Source organism: Mus caroli, unplaced genomic scaffold (assembly GCF_978045245.1).
Source record: "Mus caroli unplaced genomic scaffold, Mus_caroli_1 scaffold_18, whole genome shotgun sequence".
Lineage (NCBI taxonomy): Eukaryota > Metazoa > Chordata > Mammalia > Rodentia > Muridae > Mus > Mus caroli.
In genome coordinates this window covers 24613034-24627034 of record NW_028227273.1, presented here as the reverse complement: position 1 = coordinate 24627034, position 14001 = coordinate 24613034, and the positions used below count along the sequence as shown (strand labels likewise).

At 43.1% G+C, this 14001-nt stretch overlaps 1 protein-coding gene and 2 pseudogenes across 6 annotated transcripts in view; 2 read left to right on the top strand and 1 right to left on the bottom strand.

Moving 5' to 3' along the window:
- The window catches only part of Dlgap1 (DLG associated protein 1), an 874571-nt gene that overhangs the window by 406906 nt on the left and 453664 nt on the right, over nucleotides 1–14001 (top strand). The window lies entirely within an intron of this gene.
- LOC110312441 (stathmin pseudogene) lies at nucleotides 1187–1634 on the bottom strand (annotated as a pseudogene).
- Nucleotides 8176–8808, top strand: LOC110312296 (dephospho-CoA kinase domain-containing protein pseudogene; annotated as a pseudogene).

Here is a 14001-nt window from a genome sequence, read left to right as displayed (position 1 = left end):
CAGCACGGCAATCCTCCTAATCAAATATTCTCCAGATGGTAGAGAACTAAGAGATATCACAATGTGACAAGAATGAGAATGGTTAGCATCTTCACAAAACCCTGTTCTACCCCATAGTGAGCCATTAGATTAGCAAACCACGAGAGGCAGAAGGTGTTCTCCACTGCATCTTTCCTCTATCACAAAGGCGGAAAGGTACATTTCTTTCTGGTCCTGAGGATAAAGATGACATGAATCAGTTAACTGGAGAAAAAGCACTCAGATTTACCTAATATGAATTTTAAATGACATGTTTCCCTCATGGAAGAAACATACCTTCCCCCTCCCCCCCCCCCAAAAAAAAAAAAAAAAACTAAATTTGGATTAAAAGCACTCATTTGTGAGACATGGCTGGACAGAGGGGCTGGAACTGGGGCGTTTAATTGAGAAAAGGGAAATGATAGATAACCAGGCTTCTGTGCCCTTTGGCTTCTTGCACTCTGGCTCTCTCCCTTGAGGACAAGAGGGCTTCACCTTCCTATGCGGAAGGTGTCTCACACAGGGGATTGCCTTGAGTGGCTTCAAGGGGCCTTAAAGGACCTTTCTTTCAAACTTGTCTACATCCTTCCCTTCTTACAAACACTGGATTACAAGTCAGATATCCGTACACAGGGAGGGGATCTCCAGAGATGGGAATGGAAGTGGGGTGAATCTTTTTCTGTCTGTTGCTGCTTCACTTTGTAGCTGGTAAGTAAGCACTTTTTTTGCCACCAACAGCACTGTGCAGTTTATTAACCATCCAAGTACAGTAGCATCTGGTGAGATTGGGACAGAATTAGGATTGCAAAGTGGACAGATATTCAGCATCTAATGGGTTGGAAGAAGCCACTACATACTCTTTAAAAACATCTTCCACAGTCAATACAGAACTAGCCATTAACCCAGCACACCAAATGTGCCTGAGTGGAAAAGATGCAACGAGAAAAATAGCTAGGTTAGAAAGACCAACACTTAAAAAAAAAAAGGTAAAACACTTTCAGTTTCTCCCCCTTGAGCCCCTAAAACATCTCACGGTCTGGATCTACCTATACGGTCCTACATCAGCTTCTAGACTATCTGTCAGGAGGGAAACCATAAATGACACTGGCCAGTACAGTCTTTGGATATTTAGGAAGGGGTCGGGGAGAAAGTCAGTTCTCGGAACAACTTATTCAGCCTCGGTATCATCCGCGGGGTCCTTGGATTCTTTGTTCTTCCGCACCTTTTCAACGTGCTTGTCCTTCTCTGGCAAGCGCTCCAGCTTGGCCACCATTTACGCCTCTCGGTTCTCTTTGTTAGTCTCCATTTTGTGGGTCAGTTTCTCCTCTGCCATTTTGCTGAAGTTGTTGTTCTCCTCGATGGCTTTCTGGAGCACGTATCTTTCATGCTCCCGCTTCTCAGCAAGCTGCTTCAAGACTTCCGCTTCACGAGACGTGCGTCTTTCTTCTGCAGCTTCTAATTTCTTCTGAATTTCCTCCAGGGAAAGGTCCTTCTTCTTTGGGGGGAGGGGGGAAATTGGGGACAGATTCTTTTGACCGAGGGCTGAGAATCAACTCAAAAGCCTGGCCTGAAGCACACTTCTCCAGCTCTTTCACCTGAATATCAGAAGATGCCATGTCGAACAGAAGACAAGAGACTGGCTATACACTCTACACAATCCACTGGCAAGGAAAGCCCTGCTCAGTCCTGGCCACACTCTCAAGTAGGCACCTTTTATGATGGAACTGTGGGGGCCATCTCTATTCCTGTTTCTCCCCTTCTTGCAGACTCACTAGTTAGACTCTGAGGGTTTTAATTATTCCTTTTCCTTTTTTAAAATTTATTTATCCACTTTACATCTGATTCTTACCCCACATCCAGGTCCTCCCTCACACAGTCCCTCCTTCGATCCCCCATCCTCTTCTCCTCTGAGAGGATGGAAGCCCTGATGGGTATCCCCCTACCCTGGCATATTAAGTCTCTGAGGTCAAACAAGGGTAGCCCACTTAGGGAGGCATATTCCACAGACAGACAACAGCTGTAGAGATGGCCCCCACTCCCCAGGACCCACATGAGGACCAAGCTACACATCTGTCATATGTGTGCAATGGGTCTGGGTCCAATTGGTTGATGGTTCAGGCTCTGCTTTCTATAGCCAACTTCTCTGTAGGAGGCATGTGGAAAAGTCGCTTCCAGTGAATTCCACGGGCACTTTAGTCCCCGAACAAGAGAAGTAGTCCTTTATCCTGCCAAACCCTGCCTTAAAATGACACAGTACTAGCTGGCGAGATGGCTCAGCAGTTAAGAGCACTGACTGCTCTTCCAGAGGTCCTGAGTTCAAATCCCAACAACCATCTGTAACAGGATCTGAAGCCCTTTTCTGGACATGAAGTAAACAAATCTTTTTTTTTAAAGGACATATTAGTCACTTTGCAGTTTAGGTCACATATTTGTCACAGACTGCAACAGCCTCTGCAGGACAGGATGTATTCCTAGACATTTCTTCTTGAACATCTTATCTTCTGAACAATATGCTGCTGACCTCAACTTACACCAAACCAATATGGTTTGAGTGGCACAAATCTCTGTAGTATGCTGAGGTTTGTGAAGGAGCAGGGGGAAATGTGAAAAGAATCTGTGTCTTTAGACTTATGGTTCCTTCACCCTTTGGGAAAGGGAGCCGTGGTTTTCCTCTCTGTACTTGAGTAAGGACAGATATCTCTCTGTTCTTAAATGGACAAATAAATCTTAACGTGAGTGCATAAAATGTTTGAAGAATTGTGTAAGAAAAATGCATCCTGAAACAGACTAAACCTCCATTTCTGCCTCGGAACATTATATCCTTCAGGAACAAAACTCCAACTTCACCAGGACTGTAACTGTACAAGCCAACAGTCACTGCTTACGGTACAGCAATCTGACTTCTACAGTTAATACCTTCTTCAACACTTCCGGCTGCATTTGAAGCCATAGTGTTCTTCTCTAATAACAAAAGCAGAGTCACAGAGACGCTAAAGAACCTTCCAGTGTCACCCAGGTTTAATCCTATGGTAAATTAAAGTGAGAGCCAAGATAAGTCTGAGCATCAGAGTTAAGCATCTTCCAAGCTCATAGATTTGCTCACACTTGCTGTGAGCTCATCATAACCAGACTAAAGTCCACGGAACTGGTAAATGGGAGAATAACCAGACTGAGTCCACAGAGCTGCTAATGATGAGAACAACCAGAAGCGCAATTCCTTGTAGCTCTGACTGCTTTGCTATGGATCATTGACTGTGTTCTATATTTTCTCAGCATTCATTTAACTGGGCAATTAAAAATTAAAAGTCTGCCCTAAGTTTGGAGGCTTGGACTAAAAAGCTATTGTCTAGACCAGTAGAAGCAGGTAAGACAAACAAAAGTACTTTTCCAGATTTTTGTTACACCTTCTCTGTTAATGTGATGTTGACACAACGTTGACCAGGTGATTAGTAATTACCACCATTTGCAATGTTGCAAAGAGTTTCATCAAATTATCTTCTTGATCCTATGAGATTCAGTGGGGTTAAGACACAAAATAGCATCAGGGTTTAAAATGTCAGTTCCTCTCACTTTTCCAAAGCTTGCTTTATTTATTTATTTATTTATTTATTTATTTATTTATTTATTTTTGGTATATTAGCTAACATTGTGACAAAGAAGTGTTTACTTGGAGTTATGGTTTGAGTCTATCCAGTCAAGGAAAGGCATTGATGGTAGCAGATGGTTCCAACCAAGGCAGTGTGAATGTGGCACCTCTTGCTCACTTCAGAGAGTGTGTCCAGCCAGAAGTGGATCAACTATAACCCTCCCACTCCATCCCTACAGCACTACATCCATCTCCGAGGACAAAGGGATCCCTGGAATCCATCCTTCAAAAACATTTTGTTCTAGAAAAGAGATTGAGGGGAGGAAGAGATCTTAAGGAATCCCCAGGGTTTTGAAGGTAGTGGATCCATGCGGTAAGAGAGAGCATCAGGGCATCGCCATTAAACCCTCTTCCCACAAGCCTCAGGGCTCATGGCTGAAGAGGCAGCAGAAAGACTGGGAGAGCTAGAAAGAGTAGGCACCTGCTTTGAAAGAGTGCCTGCCATGTTGGATGTCAGCACCACTGCACACAGACGCTCACAGAAGCTAAGGCAGCATGCAGAAGACCTGAGCAAGATCAAGCCAGCTAAGGTCGAGGTGGAGGAGGGATGAACAAGAGCCCTCCCCAAACTGAGGAGCTGGTGATTGGTGGTTGTTGTTAAAGGAGGGAGAGTTCTTTTTTTGTGTGTGTTTGTTTGGTTTTGAGGGTTGAGGGATATGCTCCAACAGATGGCCCCAAGACCATGAACATACAAGCAACACCAAGTGGACCTAGTGCTGGAGAGTCAGACATGCGAGGGTGGGGGTAACATTGGGAGGGAAAGGTGGGGGAGGGCTGGCCAGAGTGAAATGGGGGGAGTAGGGGGGTTGGGGGAGAGGGTGGCAGGGGAAGGGAGCAACTGAGAACAAGGTCTAATGACACACATGTATAAAAACACCATAACAAAGTCATTAATTCTGTGATACCGTAAAAAAAATGACTTTAAAGGGGCAGTGTTGTCTCAGGCTGCTCATATGGAGAGCAGAGTGCTGGAGTTTGTACCGTATATGCAGAGGGAACAGCAGCAGCGTTCTTTATTGAGGAGCACTTGCCAGTTACAGGTTTATTTATTTGATACTGAATTCCAAACCTGGCTTTTGCTCTCCTTCCTCACTCCTAAACATACTGTATAGATATATATGTAGATATATAGAAATACATAAAGATAGATAGATGGATAGATAGATAGATAGATAGATAGATAGATAGATGTGTGTGTGTGTGAGTGAGAGAGAGAGAGAGAGAGAGAGAGAGAGAGAGAGAGAGAGAGAGAAAGAGATATTTTCCTCTTTTCCAGACTTTAGGTCTAAAAAGAAAAGTCCTTAAATCATACGATTGTACGGCACGGTGCGAGGGAATAAGCACAGTGACATTCTTGTGTGGATGCCATGAGCTCAGAGTTCTCTCAAAAAGGCATTCAGAGTCGGGTGAGGGATGCAGACAGTGGCAGGAAGCTCCTGAGAGACACCCTAGCTCTTTCTAAAAAGGTCCAGAGAATGAATACCCAAGACTTCAAAAGGAAATCTCAAACTTAAAGCAGCTGTAAATATTTGGGAAAGAGCCATTACAGAGAGAGAGAGGGAGAGAGAGAGAGAGAGAGAGAGAGGTATGCTTTGTGTTTCTGTTCAATCATGTGAAAATTCAATCTCTCTGCTTGAAAGGGGGGAATTGTAATTAAATGTTCCCCACGATTCCTCCTTCTGATGGCTGAGCTTCAGGTCTGCTGTGTGCTTTTGTACCAAGACTTGTCACCCCCTCCACACACCTGGCTTCCGTTAGGAAACATGTGCTTTGCATAGATGCTTGCCTCCAGAGCCAGCTGTTTCCTTCCTAGTATAACTTCATATCAAAGGCTCGGTTTGCACTGTAGTATTTAATCTTCTTAATAAAAATGTTCGAGAAGCTGTCACAGTGCCAGCTCTGGTGACACATGCCAGAAATCCCAGCACTTGGAGAGGCGGGAAGATTGGACTTCAAGGACAAACCTGTCTCAAATTTTCAAATAGGATCTGCTACTATAAGAGATATCTGGCCTGCCCTTCTGTAACTGGGAAACAAATAACTGATTTAACCTTTTCCAAATGGCCTATCTACGATGCCAAAAAGAAAAAAAAGAAAAAAAGAAAAAGAAAAAAAAAGTGGGCACGTGAATTGTAAACACTGAGACCATTATCACCAAAACTAGACTCATGGTACACGTGGGACCTCTCAGATGCTGCAGAACCAAGCTCAGCATGCTGGAACGCAAGGAGCCGGCAAACTGTGATCGAGTTGGAAAGACTTCGTTGTTCCTGATTAAAACAAAGAGAAATCAGTGCTGTAGCCAGAAACCATTAGCAACCAATACAATGTCAAGTGAGTAGGTGTCTGGGCGCCATCTCGAGAGGTTTGCAAGTGCAAGTGCGTAAGTGGTAATTTCCTGGTGTTCTGAGTTCAACAGATTTATTTCTGGAGCACTCCAAACGCCCAAAATCTCCTGAAGTGAGTCTGTATTGTCCTCCTTCACCTAAAATGTCATTTTCAGGGGACTCCATACATAGATGACTGGTTTTTGAGGCTGTACCCCAACAGGGTTTTTCCCCCTAAATCCAGCCTTAGTAATTGTTGTTGTTTATTTAATTTTTAAATTTATTCACTTTAAATCCCACTCACTGTCCCCCCTCCCCAGTCACCCATCCCAAAATCCTTCTCCCTTCCACCTCCTCTTCTCCTCTGGGCAGGTGGGTGACCCCTAGATATCCCCACCATCCTGACACTTCAAGTCTCTGCAAGGCTAGGCGTTTCCTCTTCCCCCTGAGGCCAGATAAGGCAGCCTAGCTAGAAGAACATATCCCACATACAAGGTACAGCTTTTGGGATAGCCCTGATCCCAGTTGTTCAGGATCCTTATGAAGACCAAGCTGCACATCTGCTACATTGGAGCGGGGAGGCCTGTGTATGTTCTTTGGTTGGTGGTTCAGACCCCAGCAGGTAGTTTTAAATTCATTTTTTCCTACATACTCTTCTGTAATGTGAAACATTCCTCAGAACATCTGACAGGCCTGTCATGAAGTCTAGTACTGTATAACCTGAGATTTTGTGAGTACTCTTTTCTGTGTGGCTATAAAGAAAATATATTTTAACCCGGTACCTGAGAAAGACAATCAGAAGTGTATATAGGTGGCAGAAATAATCTCCTTCCAATTGCATTTTGTAAATTCTAAGCACACTGTTGGGTGCAGATAATTGGGCTCTATGAGATGATTCTGTAAGGTCACCAAAGGTAAGTGACTCAGGCAACGTGTGACGATCAAGAGAAATCTCTGTGAAGAGTGAGCCCTGTTCACCGGAAGTTAGGCTTCACACACAATCACTGTTGAAGATGTGCAATGGCCACATGGATGACAACAGGGATAATCTCGTTTTAAGTAATTCCAGGTGGAGAGGAAAGACAAAGAGTTGATCAATGAGAATGAAGATACAGTTAGTCAAGAAAGAGAAGCCCTAGTGTATGTTGTAGGGTTTAGGGTCATACTGGGTAACAAAGCACTGTGGGCTTTAGAAGGCTGGCAGAAAGGATTTTCAACATTTTGCTATAAAAATGGTAAATGTTCAAAGAGATGTGTAATTTCATGTAATTTAAATATTATATGATCTATATGCACTGAAGCATTGACTCTTAGTTACTTTATTAATACATGAAAATTTTGTTTTGTGTATCAGAGTTATGAACATGAAGTCTCCGTGTACTTTTCTTTCTCCAGCACAACTGAAAGAGTATATTGTCCACCGTGCAAAAAAGTAAATGGGCCAGGCCTGGAGGCTTGCCTAACTTGGAAATGCTGTATTCATTGGGTGGGGAGCTATGTCAGCCTGACTCTGAGACACAGCACAAGAGGTCCAAATGGTCAGATCCACTAGGGTTTCAAAGACCACCTCAAATTCTTTATCTAAGAGCTCTAGACTTGAAGTTGAGTTCATACCCTTCAATGCTATCCCAACCCTTTATTTTATTCAGTAAGACGCCGTTGTAAAAACAGTCATATAGCTGCCTAGCGACAGAACCCAAACCAGAACGCAGTCTCTTGTTCCTAGTCTTTCTCATACATGATTTTGACACTGTGGGATAATGGTTGTAAGTGGAGGGGGCTGGAGGAATTTAAGGCAATATTCTCTGTTGAACTGGAGTAAAACATTCTCTAAAAATATCTCGAGTATCTTCCCTGGATCTGAAACTGACTCGGTTTCATTCACCGAATGAATAAAATGTGATATAGAAAAGTTCGTTTTTAATTTATGTATGTGGATTCTTACCCGCATATCTGTCTGTGTACCACATGCATGCCTGGTACCCAAAGGGGTCAGAAGAGCATCAGGCCTGTGTGCAGCAAGCCAGCCAGTAAGGTCTGGAGAGATTGGGCTAGCAACCGAGACTGAGCCAAGTCTGAGCCCCAGTCCTTCCACCTGGTAGAGCAACTGATTGGCAAGTGTGCCTCCTGTCCAGTGCTTCCTTGTGCCTAGTCTGCCAATCTCCCTCTCTCTATTCTGGGAAGATGTTTCTAGTAGGCCTAATGGGAGACATTGCCTCAGGCAAAAGCTCTGCGATCCAGGTGTTCCAACAGCTGGGTTGTACTGTGACTGATGCAAACATCATTGCCTGGCAAATCATTCAGCCAGAATATCATGCCCACTGGTGTATTGTAGAGGTCTTTGGCACCGAAGTCTTGCTGAAGAATGGCAGCATCATCAACCAGAAGGTCCTTGGAGACCTGATCTTAAACCAGCATGACCATCAGCAGCTACTCAACTCCATCACCCACCCAGAGATCTGCAAGGAAATGATGGAGATCTACAAGTACCTTCCCCAAGGTACCACCATGTAATTCTGGACATCCCCCTCCTTTTTGAGACCAAGAAGCTGCTCAGGTACATGAAAGACACAGTGGTGGTATACACCAACCAAGATATACAACTGGCACAGAACAACCTAAACCAAGAGGACACAGATCAATGCCCAGCTGCCCCTGAAAGACAAGGCCTACATGGCCAACCATGTTCTAGAGAACTTGGAGCCTGCATGCCAGACTGGAACACTCCATGGACTGCCTGCCACTGAGTCTCAGATTCCCAGTGGGCATCGCCAGCCTCTTCTACTGGCTCTTCCTTTCCCTCTAGCTTCACACTAGCTGAGCACACCAAGGCAGCAAGCCATAGGCCTCCTTATCCTTGGAATCCTAAGCCAGGCACCATGTCTTCAACACCACGGCCACTCTGACTCTAGGACTGGCCCCTGTGCTGGGCCAGCTCTGGAGTGCATCTGGGGACTCAGAAGGCAAAAGAAGCCAACTGTTAATATGCACCCCTTTGTGCCTTCCTTCTCCTGGTACCACCTACAGAACTGTCTCCACGATGAGAGGAAAAGAGCAGTTAACAGTCTGTAACCCTGCCTGCGGTTACCACTGTGTGGAGACAATGTCTCACGGCACCTACAGCCTCTCTAATGGACCACACAAATCCTTCTAGACTGAAGGGCTTCTCCTTCAATGGGAGCTGTCTCCTGGGTTGAAGCCTTTTACCGGGGTGCAGTGTGGATCCTCTCTAGGGGATGCTGTGGTTAAGCTGTGTCAGGGCTCTTGGAGAGATGCATCTTCTAAAGGGAAATTTACTACCATTCGCCACTATATTCCACTACTGCCTCTGAGTTCTGAGCCCTGTGCCCTTGGTATTGCCTGGGCCCTACGCTATCTTACTTCTGTGTCTTCCCCTAGACGTTCGATTCCCCTGGATGTTTGCTACCCTGCAATATGCATCCCTGACTGCCCTGTGTCAGGCACCAGCTAAGTTAGGTGCTCCAAATACCATCCTTCTACACTTCATCTTAATCCAAGTAGAACAATCATCAATACACTGATTTCTCCTAGACTGTACACCTCTAGATAGCAGGACTGACTTATCTCTGTACCCTAGTGGACTACAGTCTACCTTCCCCTGGTGCTCAGTAAATTAAATTGGTCTTTAAGAAAAGTTATAGAAGACGTTTTTCAAGCTTAACAAGAGAAAATTACTTTAACACAGCAAAAACAAGAAAGCAAACTACTTCTAAGACTAAGCAGAAATACATATTGCTTTGTCAGTGACATTTTTCTTAAATAGAAACAAATCAATGTCTTTTCAAGTGCTTAATTGTCTGTGACAAATATGGCTTGAGAATAATAAGGAAGATCTATGTTTCTTTCATGTAATAATTTTAACTTCATAACTATGTTCTAAAGTTATTAATCAAAAATATGTAGCATTAGAGTGGCATTAGAGGGGAATATGTTAAAAGATCCTTAACCATGCCAGTGGCTCTCTGCTTACTCTCCTTTATTCAGACGCTGTTTTACCATCCACTTCCACCTTTAAGGACAAGGCAAGAGGGAAATGTGTGTGTTGTATGTCATATAAGTCAATAGTTAACTTTCCAGTTAGGCCACCATAGTCATGCACACTTGAATCACAGCCATACTACCTGACAACAGATGACTTGCATTTGTTTCAACAGCAGGAGAACTCTGGTGCAGTGCACAGCCTAGCACTGAGAGTAAAGTCTGCAGCATTTGAAAATTGACCACGCCTATGATGCTGAGTTTATCAGTCCCAGCATACTGATTGCTTACATGGTTTCCCATTGTGACAGAGACCACAGTAACAGGGTATAAACTCAATGGCTCTCACCAAGCAGGCGCGTTCATGAGGGCAGAGTCCATGACAAAAGTGGACAAAGTAATGTTTTCTTGGAGAATTGATCATTTGTCCTGAAAGTTGTCCTGAAGGTGTCAAGGTGTTGCCCCTCTTGAGGATTATAAAGCCAGTATGTGAAATGGGAAGTCTTTTCAAAACCTATAAGTACTATATGAGACATGCTTTGTGGTTATGAGTGGGGGTAGCTCAATGGTATATATTTGCCCAGCACCACCACACACACTCACACACACACACATACACACACTCACACACACTCACACACACACAAAGTGCTAGTGTTCCATAATAATCAGAAAAGTGGAAAATAAGAGAAATGCTTTTTTTACCCAAAAGACAAAGGGAAAAGATCCAACTTGGCAATAAAAATATCTATGCAAGAGTCTTAGTACCACAGGAGTCTGTCAGTAGGAGAAAAGTTGAAGAATTTAGTGTATGATGCTCTGTGGAGCCCTCTGCAGTTTCTGAAAAGTATATGTACAGTCTGTTTCCTAGACTCAGATGACGGTAAAGAGACTGGTTTGGTATGCCAAACCTGTTTCTATGATTTCTAACCTAGAGATATCTCAGCTTTATCTATAATAATTAAATATTTTATATATGATGTAATTAAGAATATATATGAATTTTAATAAGCAGAGAAATAATAGTGAAAGACTGGGCAGTGCTACACATGTCCTTTCCAATCTAATAATATATGGAGTCAACCAGGACTTGCTTTTCTTACTACCTGCACTTGGGAAGAATGTTGAAGCCATCTGCTCCAATACTCATAAAGTGTAAGAGTTTTGATTCACAGAAACATTCAGCCTTTCTCTCGCCAACTGAATGTGCTTTCATCTATTAAATGCCAAGTAAGTTCCAGCCATTTTGGAATCACAGGTGACCGCCATGACCTGAGAGTCATTCAGAATCTTTTAGGCAGAGGATGGATCCAGGGGCTCACACCTAAAGGCAGAGGATTGGATCCAGGGGCTCACACCTAAAGTCAGAGGATTGGATCCAGGGGCTCACACCTAAAGGCAGAGGATTGGATCCAGGGGCTCACACCTGAGACCCACCACAGGGAATCATGGGAATACAAGGGCTCAGAATTGTCCCTCCCCACCCCCACCCCCCCACTCAACCCCTCCACCCCCCACCCACCCACCCACCCCCCCATCCCCCCCACCCCCCCATCCCCCCCCACCACCCCCCCACCCCCGTCACTCTAACTCCATTCTATAAGCCTTTGATTTCCAAGCCACTTATTTCCAGGCAGGATGACTTGCACGCGACTGTTTCTGTGTATCACTCAGCCCTGCCATGAAAGGTCTCTGGGAATGGCCCCGACTTAATGCCTCTCTTCTTCCAAACTCTACAGACTGACTCAACATTGTGATGTAGATCAGTCTATCTTGACTGCTTTCAAACACAAAGCAATGTGGTTCAAGCCCCTCAGCTTCTTCCTTTCTTTTGTTCAGCAACTCCTAGAAGAAAATCTAACCGCCAATGTGTGCTTGCTGTCCTGTCCCTCACGGTGCAGCGTGAGCACCTCAGGAAATCATTCCTTAGACTGGGAGAGAGAAAATGGCAGATGTCAGAATAATGTCAGGGAAAATTCAACTGAGTCTCATTAAATCACTCATTTCTCTACGTAAACTTTCAGAGCATTTAATTAAGTATTGAATCTTTCATATCTTATGCTTCACGTCCCTGTGATTGTGAATGGCGCAGCTCCTCACCTGAAGATCTGGAGAGAAAATTCTCGTTCAGATGCTAGTCTGAAGTGAGCAGTAATCATTTTCCACCTGAAGCAAACTGTCTTGAGTTACGTTTGATCAGCTATCACCTATGTGCCATGATCAATATTTTGTTCTAGTACTTTATCCTTTATAATATTTAATTTCAAAATGTAAAAATACAGAAAATGAAATAAAATACCATTTTATTATTACTCACAGTAGAACCTTTGGAAAAAATTGCATATTTTGCATGGTTATAGCTAACACATGTGGCTTTGTATGTGTGAATAATTTAATATTATTTCATACAATTTTTCTAAGTTGCTCTTCAGTCTTTATAGTGATCATTTTAAATGAAGCAGCGTTTTCTAGTCAGCAAATTACTTCACAATTTCCTTAATGAGTCAGGATACTTCCATTTACCTCCTACTCTAAAAACTCTAAGAGGTGTCTAAAGTTCATTAAATTGGCACTGCGTTCAAGCAGATTCATCTTCCTTTGAAACTCACTGTTGTACAGTTCTTTTATATAACTTCCTGAAAATTGTTCTTCAAAATACCCAAACAACCTTTGAGATTTCTACAAGTGGTTCTTTGACAAACACTGTTGTGGATTTCTGACCAAGATCTTTAGATCCCTATTGAATGAGAGAGGACCCTGGCAAGGCAGAGTGTGTGCCTCGTGGGCACACACGTACATGGGTTTTCATGAGTAGGTCACCATGGTTAAGTAAAATGTAATTTCATTGATGGTATGGCCACCAATGTTTTTGTTAGTTGGACAGAAATGCATTCATAGCATATGTGATGTTTTCCACTTGACAGGTAACTGACTTTTGCTAAAGATCAAAGAACTAAATTTTGCATAGTTTTTTTTTTTAACCAGAAGATTTTATTCAACAATTACAACAGAAAACAAGTTAATTGATGAATCCATTTATCACTGAGTATTTACAGTAGTCCCCGCCCCATTTTCCTTAGTGACACATTCCAATATGCCAACAGATACCTGAAGCCAGAGAGTCTGCCACTGTGCATATGTTTTTCTCCTTTGCATAAAACCCAAGGTAAAACTTAATTCTTAATTAGGCACAAGATAAACATATTGCAATAATAACAATATTTTTAACAGCATACAGTACTTGAATTTATTTAAAACTTATTTTTTTTTTAAGATTTAGTTTTATTTATGTACCTATGGGTGGTCATGTGTACATGTCCATAAGATCAGGAGAGGAAGAACACACTGAACCTAACGTAAGTTCTCTGGAAAAACATCCAGTGCCGAGATGCCAAGCCATCTCACCATCCCCCCCCCCTTAGAATTGTATTTTCTGGATTGTTCTAGTCAATATGTTTGGACCACAGTTGCCTGCAGGTGTCTGAACACAATAAAAAAAAATAAGGTATATCAGAAGGACACTGTTGTGACACTTCAATCATACAGAAATCGAATGTCTGTCCAGGTTTAGTTACAGCGTGATGCATTACCCAAAGACTCATTCAAAACCTATAATTTTCCCTGAGTCTACCACTAGGGACACACATGTTTTATTTTGGGGTGGTTTTTTGTTTGTTTGTTTATTTCCAGATTTTAAAAAATCACCACCAACTAAAAGTCTTTTCTTCATTCCAGTATGAGGAGTAAAACAAGAAATAGTGTAAAATTGATTTTAAGTAGAGAGTGTTAGAGGGCAGTATATGCTACAGAAGAAACTTGGAGCAAACCAGTGAGAGAGAGGAGGTATGAAGGGAGGGCAGCCCATTTAAACAGGACCTCTCAGGAGAGCCCTGTCAAGAAGATGACAAATGAGGACAGCTCCGCCATAAGAGAGAGAATAGAGACAGATCAATAGTGGGCTGGATGACAAGTACCAAGAACTCAGCGTTAGCAATACTCCTCGCCTACTAG